This window comes from Pristiophorus japonicus, chromosome 32 (assembly GCF_044704955.1).
Source record: "Pristiophorus japonicus isolate sPriJap1 chromosome 32, sPriJap1.hap1, whole genome shotgun sequence".
In the NCBI taxonomy this organism is placed as follows: Eukaryota; Metazoa; Chordata; class Chondrichthyes; family Pristiophoridae; genus Pristiophorus; species Pristiophorus japonicus.
Window position 1 is genome coordinate 1,924,336 of NC_092008.1, and position 19,391 is coordinate 1,943,726.

Genomic DNA, 19,391 nt, shown 5'->3' on the forward strand with positions numbered 1-19,391 from the left:
GAGGGCATAATTTCGCCCGTTGAATTCAGCGACTGGGCGAGCCCCATCGTCCCCGTCCTAAAAACGGACGGCTCGGTCAGGATCTGTGGCGACTACAAGGCCACTATCAACCGAGTGTCACTACAAGACCAATACCCGCTTCCGAGAGCGGATCAGTTCGCCACGCTGGCAGGCGGCAAGCTATTCACCAAGTTGGACCTCACTTCGGCCTACATGACCCAAGAACTGGCCGATGAATCCAAGCTACTGACCACCATCACCACGCACAAGGGGCTGTTTGTCTACAACAGATGTCCGTTTGGCATTCGATCAGCGGCCGCTATCTTTCAAAGGAACATGGAAAGCCTGCTCAAATCCATCCCCGGAACAATCGTATTTCAGGACGACATCCTTATCACGGGTCGAGACACCGAGGGACACCTCCACAACCTGGAGGAGGTGCTACGCCCGCTGGACCGGGTAGGCCTGCGACTCAATAAGTCCAAGTGAGTGTTTTTGGCTCCCGAGGTCGAGTTTCTGGGCAGGAGGGTTGCCGCAGACGGGATCCGGCCCACCGAATCCGAAACGGAGGCGATCCCCGTCGCGCGCCCAGGCCCGGCAACACGTCGGAGCTGCGGTCATTTCTGGGACTCTTGAACTGTTTCGGGAACTTTCTGCCGAACTTAAGCACATTGTTGGAGCCGCTACACGTGCTCCTGCGTAAGGGTTGCGATTGGTTTTGGGAGGGACTGTCAGGAACCGGGCTTTCAATCGGGCGCGGAACCTGCTTTGTTCTAATAAGCTGTTGACCCTGTACAACCTCCTGTAAGAAATTGGTTTTACATAAGAACATAAGAATTAGGAACAGGAGGAGGCCATCTAGCCCCTTGAGCCTGCTCCGCCATTCAACAAGATCATGGCTGATCTGGCCGTGGACTCGGCTTCACTTACACCACTGCTCAAGCCACGTATTCATCTGCGCTATCCTGCGATTCCTACTCTGACTAGCACGTGGCATTGGTAGCAATCCCGAGATTACTACTTTTGAGGTCCTACTTTTTAATTTAGCTCCTAGCTCCTTAAATTCGTCTCGTAGGACCTCATCCCTTTTTTTTAATCTATATCGCTGGTACCAATGTGCACCACGACAACTGTCTGTTCTCCCTCCCTTTTCAGAATGTCCTGCACCCGCTCCGAGAGATCCTTGACCCTTGCACCAGGGAGGCAACATACCATCCTGGAGTCTCGGTTGCGGCCGCAGAAACACCTATCTATTCCCCTCACAATTGAATCCCCTATCACTATCGCTCTCCCACTCTTTTTCCTGCCCTCCTGTGCAACGGAGCCAGCCACGGTGCCATGAACTTGGCTGCTGCTGCCCTCCCCTGATGAGTCATCCCCCCCAACAGTACCCAAAGCGGTGTATCTGTTCTGCAGGGGGATGACTACAGAGGACCCCTGCACTACCTTCCTTGCACTGCTCTTCCTGTTGGTCACCCATTCCCTATCTGGCTGTGGACCCTTCACCTGCGGTTCTGACGTGCGATGCATCATCCTACGGGGTTGGGTGCGTGTTGCAGCAGAGTAATGATGAGGGCCAACTCCAACCTGTGGCTTAGGCCTCCAGGTCGATCTCCCAAGCAGAAAGGGGGCATGGGATGGTTGAAAAGGAAGCACTCGCGTGTCTACGGGGCGAAAAAGATGCACCAGTACCTTTTTGGCAGAAGGTTTGAGTTAGAAACGGACCACAAGCCGTTAACATCCCTGTTGTCCGACAGCAAGGCCGTCAACGCCAATGCGTCAGCTCGCATACAGCGATGGGCTCTCCCGCTGGTTGCGTATGTCTACACCATACGGCACCGGCCAGGCACCGAAAATTGCGCTGACGCGCTCAGCAGGCTCCCACTGGCCACCACTGAGGGGACAGCGGAGCAAAGCGCTGAGATGGTCATGGCCGTTGAAGCCTTTGACAGCGCAGGCTCCCCCCATCACAGCCCGCCAGATCAAAATCTGGACCAACAGAGATCCTCCTCCTATCCTTGATTAAGAAATGTGTCCTGACTGGGGATTGGGTGCCCGCACACGGAGCATGCCCCGAGGAGGTCAGACCGTTTCACAGACGGATGGATGAGCTCTCCGTCCAAGCCGACTGCCTACTACGGGGCAGCCGGGTAGTCATGCCCCAGAAAGGAAGGGAAGCATTCATCAGGGAACTCCACAGCGAGCACCCAGGCATCGTGCTGATGAAGGCCATTGCCCGGTCACACGTATGGTGGCCGGGGATTGACTCAGACCTGGAACACTGTGTTCGCAGGTACACGACGTGTGCCCAGCTGGGTAATGCCCCCAGGGAGACCCCACTCAGCCCATGTCCCTGGCCCGCCAGGCCATGGTCACATATTCACTTAGACTACGCGGGCCCGTTCATGGGGAAAATGTTCCTGATTGTTGTCGATGCGTACTCGAAGTGGATCGAGTGCATCGTGTTGAACTCGTGCACGACATCCACCACCATGGAGAGTCTGTGCGCGGTCTTTGCGGCCCACGGCCTGCCGGACATCCTGGTCAGCGACAACGGCCCGTGTTTCACTCGCTACGAACTCCGGGAGTTCATGTCGGGTAATGGCATCAAACATGTCAGGACATCACCGCTCAAGCCGGCCTCCAATGGCCAGGTGGAACCAAATCATAAAACAGGGCATGCTCCGGATTCAAGGACCCGCCCTTCAATGCCGCCTATCGCGCCTCCTGTTGGCCTATAGGTCCCGCCCGCACTCGCTCACGGGGGTCCCGCCCGCGGAGCTACTCATGAAACGAACGCTCAAAACTCATCTGTCCCTCATTCATCCAGACCTGTCCGACATTGTTGAGGGCAAGCGCCAGTCCCAAAGTGAGTACCATGACCGTAACTCAAAGGGGAGATGTATAGAAATCGATGACTCTGTATTTGTTCTTAATCACGCTGTGGGGCCCAAGTGGTTGAGGGTACTGTACTTGGCAAAGAGGGGAATAGGGTCATAGTGGTCAGACTTAACAATGGGCAGATATGCCGCAAGCATTTGGACCAAGTAAAAACAAGGTTCAGCATGGACACTGAGGAACCTGAGGAAGACCATGAGATGTTGCCCACACCACCGCCAGTGAACGAGCAACAAGAACATTCAGCAGCACGCACAGTCCCTGCGGTCAGCCCGGACAGGCCGGAATCACCACAGGGGACAGAGACACAGGCCAAGGCCCAACAACCCAGAGCCCCAACTGCGGCGCTCCACGAGAGAGTGTCGACCGCCTCAAAGACTCAAATCTTTGACCCAAAGACGTTGGGGGGGGAGGGGATGTCATGTATGTAACCTTCACGTAACTCAAAGGGGAGATGTATCGAAATCGATGAGCCAGTATTTGTTCTCAATCATGCTGTGGGGCCCAAGTGGGAGTTCGGGGGAGGAGGGAGTTCGGGGAGGAGGGAGTTCGGGGGAGGGGGAGTTCGGGGGAGGGGGAGTTCGGGGGAGGGGGAGTTCGGGGGAGTTCGGGGGAGGGGGAGTTCGGGGGAGGAGGGAGTTCGGGGAGGAGGGAGTTCGGGGAGGGGGAGTTCGGGGGAGAGGGAGTTCGGGGGAGGGGGAGTTCAGGGGAGGAGGGAATTCGGGGAGGGGGAGTTCGGGGGAGGAGGGAGTTCGGGGAAGGGGGAGTTCGGGGGAGGAGGGAGTTCGGGGGAGGGGGAGTTCGGGGAAGGGGGAGGGGGAGTTCGGGGAGGGGGAGTTCGGGGAGGGGGAGTTCGGGGGAGGGGGAGTTCAGGGGAGGAGGGAATTCGGGGGAGGAGGGAATTCGGGGGAGGGGGAGTTCGGATGAGGAGGGAGTTCGGGGAGGGGGAGTTCGGGAAGGGGGAGTTCGGGGGAGGGGGAGGGGGAGTTCGGGGGAGGGGGAGTTCGGGAAGGGGGAGTTCGGGGAAGGGGGAGTTCGGGGGAGGGGGAGTTCGGGGAAGGGGGAGTTCGGGGGAGGGGGAGTTCGGGGGAAGGGGAGGGGGAGTTCGGGGAGGGGGAGTTCGGGGAAGGGGGAGTTCGGGGGAGGGGGAGGGGGAGTTCAGGGAGGAGGAGTTCGGGAAGGGGGAGTTCGGGGGAGGGGGAGTTCGGGGGAGGGGGAGTTCAGGGGAGGAGGGAATTCGGGGGAGGGGGAGTTCGGGGGAGGGGGAGTTCGGGGGAGGGGGAGTTCGGGAAGGGGGAGTTCAGGGGAGGAGGGAATTCGGGGGAGGAGGGAGTTCGGGTGAGGGGGAGTTCGGGGAGGGGGAGTTCGGGTGAGGGGGAGTTCGGGGAGGTGGAGTTCGGGTGAGGGGGAGTTCGGGGGAGGGGGAGTTCAGGGGAGGAGGGAATTCGGGGGAGGAGGGAGTTCGGGGAAGGGGGAGTTCGGGGGAGGGGGAGTTCGGGGGAGGGGGAGGGGGAGTTCGGGGGAGGGGGAGTTCAGGGGAGGAGGGAATTCGGGGGAGGGGGAGTTCGGGGGAGGAGGGAGTTCGGGGAAGGGGGAGTTCGGGGGAGGGGGAGTTCGGGGGAGGGGGAGGGGGAGTTCAGGGGAGGAGGGAATTCGGGGGAGGGGGAGTTCGGGGGAGGAGGGAGTTCGGGGAAGGGGGAGTTTAGGGGAGGGGGAGTTTAGGGGAGGGGGAGTTCGGGTGAGGGGGAGTTCGGGGAGGGGGAGTTCGGGGAGGGGGAGTTCGGGGGAGGGGGAGTTCAGGGGAGGAGGGAATTCGGGGGAGGAGGGAATTCGGGGGAGGGGGAGTTCGGATGAGGAGGGAGTTCGGGGAAGGGGGAGTTCGGGGGAGGGGGAGTTCGGGGGAGGGGGAGTTCGGGGGAGGGGGAGTTCGGGGGAGGGGGTGTTCGGGGGAGGGGGAGTTCGGGGGAGGGGGAGTTCGGGTGAGGGGGAGTTCGGGGGAGGAGGGAGTTCGGGGAGGGGGAGGGGGAGTTCGGGGAGGGGGAGTTCGGGGGAGGGGGAGTTCGGGGAAGGGGGAGTTCGGGGGAGGGGGAGTTCGGGGGAGGGGGAGTTCGGGGAGGGGGAGGGGGAGTTCGGGGAGGGGGAGTTCGGGGGAGGGGGAGTTCGGGGGAGGAGGGAGTTCGGGGGAGGAGGGTGTTCGGGGAGGGGGAGTTCGGGGAGGAGGGAGTTCGGGGAGGAGGGAGTTCGGGGGAGGGGGAGTTCGGGGGAGGGGGAGGGGTGAGTTCGGGGGAGGAGGGAGTTCGGGGAGGAGGGAGTTCGGGGATGAGTGAGTTCGGGGATGAGTGAGTTCGGGGAAGGGGAGTTCGGAGAGGGGGAGTTCGGGGAGGGGGAGTTCAGGGGAGGAGGGAGTTCGGGGAGGGGGAGTTCGGGGGAGGAGGAGGTTAGGGGAGGAGGGAGAATGTGGACTCAGACACTGACACTCAGACACTGACACTCGGACACAGACACTCGGACACTGACACTCAGACACTGACACTCAGACACTGACACTCGGACACAGACACTCGGACACTGACACTCGGACACAGGCACTCGGACACAGACACTCGGACACTGACACTGGGACACTGACACTCGGACACAGACACTCGGACACAGACACTCGGACACTGACACTCGGACACTGACACTCGGACACAGACACTCGGACACTCGGACACAGGCACTCGGACACTGACACTCGGACACAGACACTCGGACACAGACACTCGGACACTGACACTGGGACACTGACACTCGGACACAGACACTCGGACACTGACACTCGGACACAGACACTCGGACACTGACACTCGGACACAGACACTCGGACACTGAAACTCGGACACTCGGACACTGACACTCTGACACTCGGACACAGACACTCGGACACTGACACTCGGACACTCGGACACTGACACTCGGACACTGACACTCGGACACTAGGACACTCGGACACTCGGACACTGGGACACAGACACTCGGACACTGACACTCGGACACTCGGACACTGACACTCGGACACTCGGACACTGACACTCGGACACTGACACTCGGACACTAGGACACTCGGACACTCGGACACTCGGACACAGACACTCGGACACTGACACTCGGACACTCGGACACTGACACTCGGACACTGACACTCGGACACTCGGACACTGACACTCGGACACTCGGACACTCGGACACTCGGACACTGACACTCGGACACTGACACTCGGACACAGACACTCCGACACTCGGACACAGACACACAGACACTGACAGTTGGACACTCGGACACTTGGACACTCGGACACAGGCACTCGGACACTGACACTCGGACACAGACACTCGGACACAGACACTCGGACACTGACACTGGGACACTGACACTCGGACACAGACACTCGGACACTGACACTCGGACACAGACACTCGGACACTGACACTCGGACACTGACACTCGGACACTGACACTGGGACACTGACACTCGGACACAGACACTCGGACACTGACACTCGGACACAGACACTCGGACACTGACACTCGGACACGGACACTCGGACACTCGGACACAGGCACTCGGACACTGACACTCGGACACAGACACTCGGACACAGACACTCGGACACTGACACTGGGACACTGACACTGGGACACTGACACTCGGACACAGACACTCGGACACTGACACTCGGACACAGACACTCGGACACTGACACTCGGACACAGACACTCGGACACTGAAACTCGGGCACTCGGACACTGACACTCTGACACTCGGACACAGACACTCGGACACTGACACTCGGACACTCGGACACTGACACTCGGACACTGACACTCGGACACTAGGACACTCGGACACTCGGACACTCGGACACTCGGACACTCGGACACTCGGACACAGACACTCGGACACTGACACTCGGAAACTCGGACACTGACACTCGGACACTGACACTCGGACACTCGGACACTGACACTCGGAAACGGACACTCGGACACTGACACTCGGACACTGACACTCGGACACAGACACTCCGACACTCGGACACAGACACACAGACACTGACAGTTGGACACTCGGACACTTGGACACTCGGACACAGACACTCGGACACTGACACTCGGACACAGACACTCGGACACAGACACTCGGACACAGACACTCGGACACTCGGACACTGACACTCTGACACTCGGACACAGACACTCGGACACTGACACTCGGACACTGACACTCGGACACTAGGACACTCGGAGACAGACCCTCGGACACTCGGACACTGACACTCGGACACTTGGACACTGACATTCGGACACTGACACTCGGACACTGACACTCGGACACTCGGACACAGACACTCGGACACTAGGACACTCGGACAATGACCCTCGGACACTGACACTCGGACACTCTGATTCTGACACTCGGACTCTGACACTCGGACACTGACATTTGGACACTCGGACACTTGGACACTCGGACAATGACACTCGGAAACTGACACTTGGACACAGACACTTGGACACTGACACTCGGACACTCGGACACTGACACACAGACACTCGGACACAGACACACGGACACAGACATTCGGACACTCGGATACTGACAGTCGGACACTGACACTCGGACACTCGGACAGTCGGACACTCGGACACAGACACTTGTACACTGACACTCGGACACTCGGACACTGACACTCGGACACAGACACTCGGACACTGACACTCGGACACTGACACTCGGACACTCGGACACTCGGACACAGACACTCGGACACAGACACTCGGACACAGACACTCGGACACAGACACTCGGACACTGACACTCGGACACTCGGACACTGACACTCGGACACTGACACTCAGACACTGACACTCGGACACTCGGACACTGACACTCGGACACAGACACTCGGACACTGACACTCGGACACAGACACTCGGACACAGACACTCGGACACAGACACTCGGACACTCGGACACTGACACTCTGACACTCGGACACAGACACTCGGACACTGACACTCGGACACTGACACTCGGACACTAGGACACTCGGAGACAGACCCTCGGACACTCGGACACTGACACTCGGACACTTGGACACTGACATTCGGACACTGACACTCGGACACTGACACTCGGACACTCGGACACAGACACTCGGACACTAGGACACTCGGACAATGACCCTCGGACACTGACACTCGGACACTCTGATTCTGACACTCGGACTCTGACACTCGGACACTGACATTTGGACACTCGGACACTTGGACACTCGGACAATGACACTCGGAAACTGACACTTGGACACAGACACTTGGACACTGACACTCGGACACTCGGACACTGACACACAGACACTCGGACACAGACACACGGACACAGACATTCGGACACTCGGATACTGACAGTCGGACACTGACACTCGGACACTCGGACAGTCGGACACTCGGACACAGACACTTGTACACTGACACTCGGACACTCGGACACTGACACTCGGACACAGACACTCGGACACTGACACTCGGACACTGACACTCGGACACTCGGACACTCGGACACAGACACTCGGACACAGACACTCGGACACAGACACTCGGACACTGACACTCGGACACTCGGACACTGACACTCGGACACTGACACTCAGACACTGACACTCGGACACTCGGACACTGACACTCGGAAACGGACACTCGGACACACGGACACTCGGACACTGACACTCGGACACTGACACTCGGACACTGACACTCGGACACTGACACTCGGACACTGACACTCGGACACTCGGACACAGACACATGGACACTGACAGTTGGACACTCGGACACTTGGACACTCGGACACTCGGACACAGACACTCGGACACTGACACTCGGACACTGACACTCGGACACAGACACTCGGACACAGACACTCGGACACTCGGACACAGACACTCGGGCACAGACACTCGGACACTGACAATCGGACACTCGGACACTGACACTCGGACACTGACACTCGGACACTGACACTCGGACACTCGGACACTGACACTCGGACACCCGGACACTCGGACACTGACACTCGGAAACGGACACTCGGACACCCGGACACTCGGACACAGACACTCGGACACTGACACTCGGACACTGACACTCGGACACTCGGACACAGACACATGGACACTGACAGTTGGACACTCGGACACTTGGACACAGACACTCGGACACTGACACTCGGACACAGACACTCGGACACAGACACTCGGACACAGACACTCGGACACAGACACTCGGACACTGACAATCGGACACTCGGACACTGACACTCGGACACTGACACTCGGACACTCGGGACACTGACACTCGGACACTGACACTCAGACACTAGGACACTCGGAGACCGACCCTCAGACACTCGGACACTGACACTTGGACACTTGGACACTGACACTCGGACACTGACACTTGGACGCGGACACCGACACTCGGACATCGGACACTGACACTCGGACACTGACACTCGGACACTGACACTTGGACACTGACACGCGGACACCGACACTCGGACACTAGGACACAGACACTCGGACACTGACATTTGGACACTCGGACACTTGGACACTCGGACACTGAGACTCGGGCACTGACACTCGGACACTGACACTCGGACACTCGGACACTGACACTCGGACACTGACACTCGGACACTAGGACACTCGGACACTCGGACACTCGGACACAGACACTCGGACACTGACACTCGGAAACTCGGACACTGACACTCGGACACTGACACTCGGACACTCGGACACTGACACTCGGAAACGGACACTCGGACACTGACACTCGGACACTGACACTCGGACACTGACACTCGGACACAGACACTCCGACACTGACACTCGGACACAGACACTCCGACACTCGGACACAGACACACAGACACTGACAGTTGGACACTCGGACACTTGGACACTCGGACACAGACACTCGGACACTGACACTCGGACACAGACACTCGGACACAGACACTCGGACACAGACACTCGGACACTCGGACACTGACACTCTGACACTCGGACACAGACACTCGGACACTGACACTCGGACACTGACACTCGGACACTAGGACACTCGGAGACAGACCCTCGGACACTCGGACACTGACACTCGGACACTTGGACACTGACATTCGGACACTGACACTCGGACACTGACACTCGGACACTCGGACACAGACACTCGGACACTAGGACACTCGGACAATGACCCTCGGACACTGACACTCGGACACTCTGATTCTGACACTCGGACTCTGACACTCGGACACTGACATTTGGACACTCGGACACTTGGACACTCGGACAATGACACTCGGAAACTGACACTTGGACACAGACACTTGGACACTGACACTCGGACACTCGGACACTGACACACAGACACTCGGACACAGACACACGGACACAGACATTCGGACACTCGGATACTGACAGTCGGACACTGACACTCGGACACTCGGACAGTCGGACACTCGGACACAGACACTTGGACACTGACACTCGGACACTCGGACACTGACACTCGGACACAGACACTCGGACACTGACACTCGGACACTGACACTCGGACACTGACACTCGGACACTCGGACACTCGGACACAGACACTCGGACACAGACACTTGGACACAGACACTCGGACACTGACACTCGGACACTCGGACACTGACACTCGGACACTGACACTCAGACACTGACACTCGGACACTCGGACACTGACACTCGGAAACGGACACTCGGACACACGGACACTCGGACACTGACACTCGGACACTGACACTCGGACACTGACACTCGGACACTCGGACACAGACACATGGACACTGACAGTTGGACACTCGGACACTTGGACACTCGGACACTCGGACACAGACACTCGGACACTGACACTCGGACACAGACACTCGGACACAGACACTCGGACACTCGGACACAGACACTCGGGCACAGACACTCGGACACTGACAATCGTACACTCGGACACTGACACTCGGACACTGACACTCGGACACTGACACTCGGACACTGACACTCGGACACTCGGACACTGACACTCGGAAACGGACACTCGGACACCCGGACACTCGGACACTGACACTCGGAAACGGACACTCGGACACCCGGACACTCGGACACAGACACTCGGACACTGACACTCGGACACTGACACTCGGACACTCGGACACAGACACATGGACACTGACAGTTGGACACTCGGACACTTGGACACTCGGACACTCGGACACAGACACTCGGACACTGACACTCGGACACAGACACTCGGACACAGACACTCGGACACTCGGACACAGACACTCGGACACAGACACTCGGACACTGACAATCGGACACTCGGACACTGACACTCGGACACTGACACTCGGACACTCGGGACACTGACACTCGGACACTGACACTCAGACACTAGGACACTCGGAGACCGACCCTCAGACACTCGGACACTGACACTTGGACACTTGGACACTGACACTCGGACACTGACACTTGGACGCGGACACCGACACTCGGACATCGGACACTGACACTTGGACACTGACACGCGGACACCGACACTCGGACACTGACACTCGGACACTGACACTCGGACACTCGGACACAGACACTCGGACACTGACATTTGGACACTCGGACACTTGGACACTCGGACACTGAGACTCGGACACTGACACTCGGACACAGACACTCGGACACTGACACTCGGACACTGACACTCAGACACTCGGACATTGACACTCAGACACTCGGACACTGAAACTCGGACACAGACATTCGGACACTGACACTCGGACACTGACACTCGGACACTCGGACACTGACACTCGGAAACTGACACTCGGACACAGACACTCGGTCACTGACACTCGGACACTGACACTCGTACACTCGGACACTGACAGTCCGACACTGACACTCGGACATTCGGACACTGACACTCGGACACTCGGACATTGACACTCGGACACTGACACTCTGACACTCGGACACAGACACTCGGACACTGACACTCGGATACTGACACTCGGACACTCGGACACTGACACTCGGACACTCGGACACGGACACTCGGACACTCAGACACAGATACTCGGACACAGACACTCGGACACTGACACTCGGGCACTGACACTCGGACTCTGGCACTCGGACACTCGGACACAGACATTTGGACACTCGGGCACTTGGACACTCGGACAATGACACTCGCACACTCGGACACTGACACTCGGACACTGACACTCGGACACTGACACTCGGACACAGACACTCGGACACAGACACTCGGACACTGACACTCAGACACTCGGACACTGACACTCAGACAACCGGACACAGACACTCGGACATTGACACTCGGACACTCGGAACTCGGACACTCGGACACTGACACTCGGACACTCGGACACTGACACTCGGAAACTGACACTCGGACACAGACACTCGGTCACTGACACTCGGACACTGACACTCGTACACTCGGACACTGACAGTCCGACACTAACACTCGGACATTCGGACACTGACACTCGGACACTGACACTCGGACACACGGACATTGACACTCGGACACTGACACTCTGACACTCGGACACCGACACTCGGACACTCGGACACAGACACTCGGACACTCGGACACAGATACTCGGACACTGACACTCGGACACTGACACTCGGACACTGACACTCGGACTCTGACACTCGGACACTCGGACACAGACATTTGGACACTCGGGCACTTGGACACTCGGACAATGACACTCGCACATTCGGACACAGACACTCGGACACTGACACTCGGACACTGACACTCGGACACTGACACTCGGACACTGACACTCGGACACTGACACTCGGACACTCGGACACAGACACTCGGACACTTGGACACGGACACTCGGACACTCGGACACCGACCCGCGGACACTCGGACACTGACACTTGGACACACGGACACAGACACTCGGACACTAGGACACTCGGACACCGACTCTTGGACACTCGGACACTGACACTCGGACACTTGGACACAGACACTCGGACACTGACATTTGGACACTCGGACACTTGGACACTGACACTCGGACACTCGGACACTGACACTCGGACACAGACACTCGGACACTGACACTCGGACACTGACACTCGGACACTGACACTCGGACACAGACACACGGACACTCGGACACTCAGACACTCGGACACTGACACTCGGACACTGACATTCGGACACTCGGACACTGACACTCGGACACTGACAGCCGGACACTGACACTCGGACACAAACACTCGGACACAGATACTCGGACACGGACACTTGGACACTGACACTCGGACACTCGGACACTGACACTCGGACACAGACACTCGGACACTGACACTCGGACACTGACACTCGGACACTGACATTTGGACACTCGGACACTTGGACACTCGGACACTGAGACTCGGACACTGACACTCGGACACAGACACTCGGACACTGACACTCGGACACTGACACTCAGACACTCGGACATTGACACTCAGACACTCGGACACTGAAACTCGGACACAGACATTCGGACACTGACACTCGGACACTGACACTCGGACACTGACACTCGGACACTCGGACACTGACACTCGGAAACTGACACTCGGACACAGACACTCGGTCACTGACACTCGGACACTGACACTCGTACACTCGGACACTGACAGTCCGACACTGACACTCGGACATTCGGACACTGACACTCGGACACTCGGACATTGACACTCGGACACTGACACTCTGACACTCGGACACAGACACTCGGACACTGACACTCGGATACTGACACTCGGACACTCGGACACGGACACTCGGACACTCAGACACAGATACTCGGACACAGACACTCGGACACTGACACTCGGGCACTGACACTCGGACTCTGACACTCGGACACTCGGACACAGACATTTGGACACTCGGGCACTTGGACACTCGGACAATGACACTCGCACACTCGGACACTGACACTCGGACACAGACACTCGGACACAGACACTCGGACACTGACACTCAGACACTCAGACACTGACACTCAGACAACCGGACACAGACACTCGGACATTGACACTCGGACACTCGGAACTCGGACACTCGGACACTGACACTCGGACACTCGGACACTGACACTCGGAAACTGACACTCGGACACAGACACTCGGTCACTGACACTCGGACACTGACACTCGTACACTCGGACACTGACAGTCCGACACTAACACTCGGACATTCGGACACAGACACTCGGACACTGACACTCGGACACTGACACTCGGACACTCGGACACAGACACTCGGACACAGACACTCGGACACTTGGACACAGACACTCGGACACTCGGACACTCGGACACCGACCCGCGGACACTCGGACACTGACACTTGGACACACGGACACAGACACTCGGACACTAGGACACTCGGACACCGACTCTTGGACACTCGGACACTGACACTCGGACACTTGGACACAGACACTCGGACACTGACATTTGGACACTCGGACACTTGGACACTGACACTCGGACACTGACATTCGGACACTGACACTCGGACACTGACACTCGGACACTGACACTCGGACACTCGGACACAGACACTCGGACACAGACACTCGGACACTTGGACACAGACACTCGGACACTCGGACACTCGGACACCGACTCTTGGACACTCGGACACTGACACTCGGACACTTGGACACAGACACTCGGACACTGACATTTGGACACTCGGACACTTGGACACTGACACTCGGACACTGACACTCGGACACTGACACTCGGACACTGACACTCGGACACTGACACTCGGACACTGACACTCGGACACAGACACACGGACACTCGGACACTCAGACACTCGGACACTGACACTCGGACACTGACATTCGGACACTCGGACACTGACACTCGGACACTGACAGTCGGACACTGACACTCGGACACAAACACTCGGACACAGATACTCGGACACGGACACTTGGACACTGACACTCGGACACTCGGACACGGACACTCGGACACAGACACTCGGACACTGACACTCGGACACTGACACTCGGACACTGACACTCGGACACAGACACACGGACACTCGGACACTCAGACACTCGGACACTGACACTCGGACACTGACATTCGGACACTCGGACACTGACACTCGGACACTGACAGTCGGACACTGACACTCGGACACTGACACTCGGACACTGACACTCGGACACTGACACGCGGACACCGACACTCGGACACTCGGACACTGACACTCGGACACTGACACTCGGACACTGACACTCGGACACTCGGACACAGACACTCGGACACTGACATTTGGACACTCGGACACTTGGACACTTGGACACTGACACTCGGACACTGACATTTGGACACTGACACGCGGACACCGACACTCGGACACTCGGACACTGACACTCGGACACTCGGACACAGACACTCGGACACTGACATTTGGACACTCGGACACTCGGACACTCGGACACAGACACTCGGACACTGACATTTGGACACTCGGACACTTGGACACTTGGACACTGACACTCGGACACTGACATTTGGACACTGACACGCGGACACCGACACTCGGACACTCGGACACTGACACTCGGACACTCGGACACAGACACTCGGACACTGACATTTGGACACTCGGACACTTGGACACTCGGACACTGACACTCGGACACTGACACTCGGACACAGACACTCGGACACTGACACTCGGACACTGACACTCAGACACTCGGACATTGACACTCAGACACTCGGACACTGAAACTCGGACACAGACATTCGGACACTGACACTCGGACACTGACACTCGGACACTGACACTCGGACACTCGGACACTGACACTCGGAAACTGACACTCGGACACAGACACTCGGTCACTGACACTCGGACACTGACACTCGTACACTCGGACACTGACAGTCCGACACTGACACTCGGACATTCGGACACTGACACTCGGACACTCGGACATTGACACTCGGACACTGACACTCTGACACTCGGACACAGACACTCGGACACTGACACTCGGATACTGACACTCGGACACTCGGACACTGACACTCGGACACTCGGACACAGACACTCGGACACTCGGACACAGATACTCGGACACAGACACTCGGACACTGACACTCGGGCACTGACACTCGGACTCTGACACTCGGACACTCGGACACAGACATTTGGACACTCGGGCACTTGGACACTCGGACAATGACACTCGCACACTCGGACACTGACACTCGGACACTGACACTCGGACACTGACACTCGGACACAGACACTCGGACACAGACACTCGGACACAGACACTCGGACACTGACACTCAGACACTCGGACACTGACACTCAGACAACCGGACACAGACACTCGGACATTGACACTCGGACACTCGGAACTCGGACACTCGGACACTGACACTCGGACACTCGGACACTGACACTCGGAAACTGACACTCGGACACAGACACTCGGTCACTGACACTCGGACACTGACACTCGTACACTCGGACACTGACAGTCCGACACTAACACTCGGACATTCGGACACTGACACTCGGACACTGACACACGGACATTGACACTCGGACACTGACACTCTGACACTCGGACACCGACACTCGGACACTCGGACACAGACACTCAGACACTCGGACACAGATACTCGGACACTGACACTCGGACACTGACACTCGGACACTGACACTCGGACTCTGACACTCGGACACTCGGACACACGGGCACTTGGACACTCGGACAATGACACTCGTACATTCGGACACAGACACTCGGACACTGACACTCGGACACTGACACTCGGACACTCGGACACAGACACTCGGACACAGACACTCGGACACTTGGACACAGACACTCGGACACTCGGACACTCGGACACCGACCCGCGGACACTCGGACACTGACACTTGGACACACGGACACAGACACTCGGACACTAGGACACTCGGACACCGACTCTTGGACACTCGGACACTGACACTCGGACACTTGGACACAGACACTCGGACACTGACATTTGGACACTCGGACACTTGGACACTGACACTCGGACACTCGGACACTGACACTCGGACACAGACACTCGGACACTGACACTCGGACACTGACGCTCGGACACTGACACTCGGACACAGACACACGGACACTCGGACACTGACACTCGGACACTGACAGTCGGACACTGACAGTCGGACACAAACACTCGGACACAGATACTCGGACACGGACACTCGGACACTGACACTCGGACACTGACATTCGGACACTGACACACGGACACTCGGATACTGACACTCGGACACTCGGACACTGACACTCGGACACTGACACTCGGACACTGACACTCGGACACTGACACTCAGACACTCGGACACTGATACTCGGACACGGACACTCGGACACTCGGACACTGATACTCGGACAGTGACACTCAGACACTGACACTCGGACACAGACACTTGGACACAGACACTCGGACACTCGGACACTGATACTCGGACACGGACACTCGGACACTGACACAATCGGACGCTCGGACACTGACACTCGGACACTGACACTCGGACACTGACACTCGGACACTGACAATCGCACACTGACACTCGGACACAGACACTCGGACACTGACACTCGGACACTCGGACACAGACACTCGGGCACAGACACTCGGATACTGACACTCGGACACTGACACTCGGACACAGACACTCAGACACAGACATTCGGACACTGACACTCGGACACTGACACTCGGACACAGACACTCGGACACTGACACTCGGACACTGACACTCGGACACTGACACTCGGACACTGACACACAGACACTTGGACACTGACACTCGGACACTGACACTCGGACACTGACACTCGGACACTGACACTCAGACACTCGGACACTGATACTCGGACACGGACACTCGGACACTGATACTCGGACACTGACACTCGGACACTGACACTCGGACACTGACACTCGGACACTCGGACACTGATACTCGGACACGGACACTCGGACACTGATACTCGGACACGGACGCTCGGACACTGACACTCGGACACTGACACTCGGGCACAGACACTCGGACACTGACACTCGGACACTCGGACATGGACACTCGGACACTGACACTCGGACACTCGGACAGTGACATTCGGACACTGACACTCGGACACTCGGACACTGACACTCGGACACTGACACATGGATACTGACACTCGGACACTGACACTCAGACACTCGGACACTGATACTCGGACACGGACACTCGGACACTGATACTCGGACACTGACACTCGGACACTGACACTCGGACACAGACACTCGGACACTCGGACACTGATACTCGGACACGGACACGCGGACACTGACAAAATCGGACGCTCGGACACTGACACTCGGACACTGACACTCGGGCACAGACACTCTGACACTGACACTCGGACACTGACACTCGGACACAGACACTCGGACACTGACACTCGGACTCTGACACAATCGGACGCTCGGACACTCAAGACACTGACACACGGACACTCGGATACTGACACTCAGACACTCGGACACTCGGACACTGACACTCGGACACTGACACACGGACACTCGGATACTGACACTGACACACGGACACTTGGATACTGACACTCAGACACTGACACTCGGACACTTGGACACTCGGACACTGACACTCGGACACTGACACTCGGACATGGACACTCGGACACGGACACTCGGACACGGACACTCGGACACTGACACTCGGACACTGACACTCAGACACAGACACTCTGACACTGACACTCGGACACTGACACTCGGACACTGACACTCGGACACTGACAATCGCACACTGACACTCGGACACAGACACTCGGACACTGACACTCGGACACTCGGACACAGACACTCGGGCACAGACACTCGGATACTGACACTCGGACACTGACACTCGGACACAGACACTCAGACACAGACATTCGGACACTGACACTCGGACACTGACACTCGGACACAGACACTCGGACACTGACACTCGGACACTGACACTCGGACACTGACACTCGGACACTGACACACAGACACTTGGACACTGACACTCGGACACTGACACTCGGACACTGACACTCAGACACTCGGACACTGATACTCGGACACGGACACTCGGACACTGACACTCGGACACTGACACTCGGACACTGACACTCGGACACTCGGACACTGATACTCGGACACGGACACTCGGACACTGATACTCGGACACGGACGCTCGGACACTGACACTC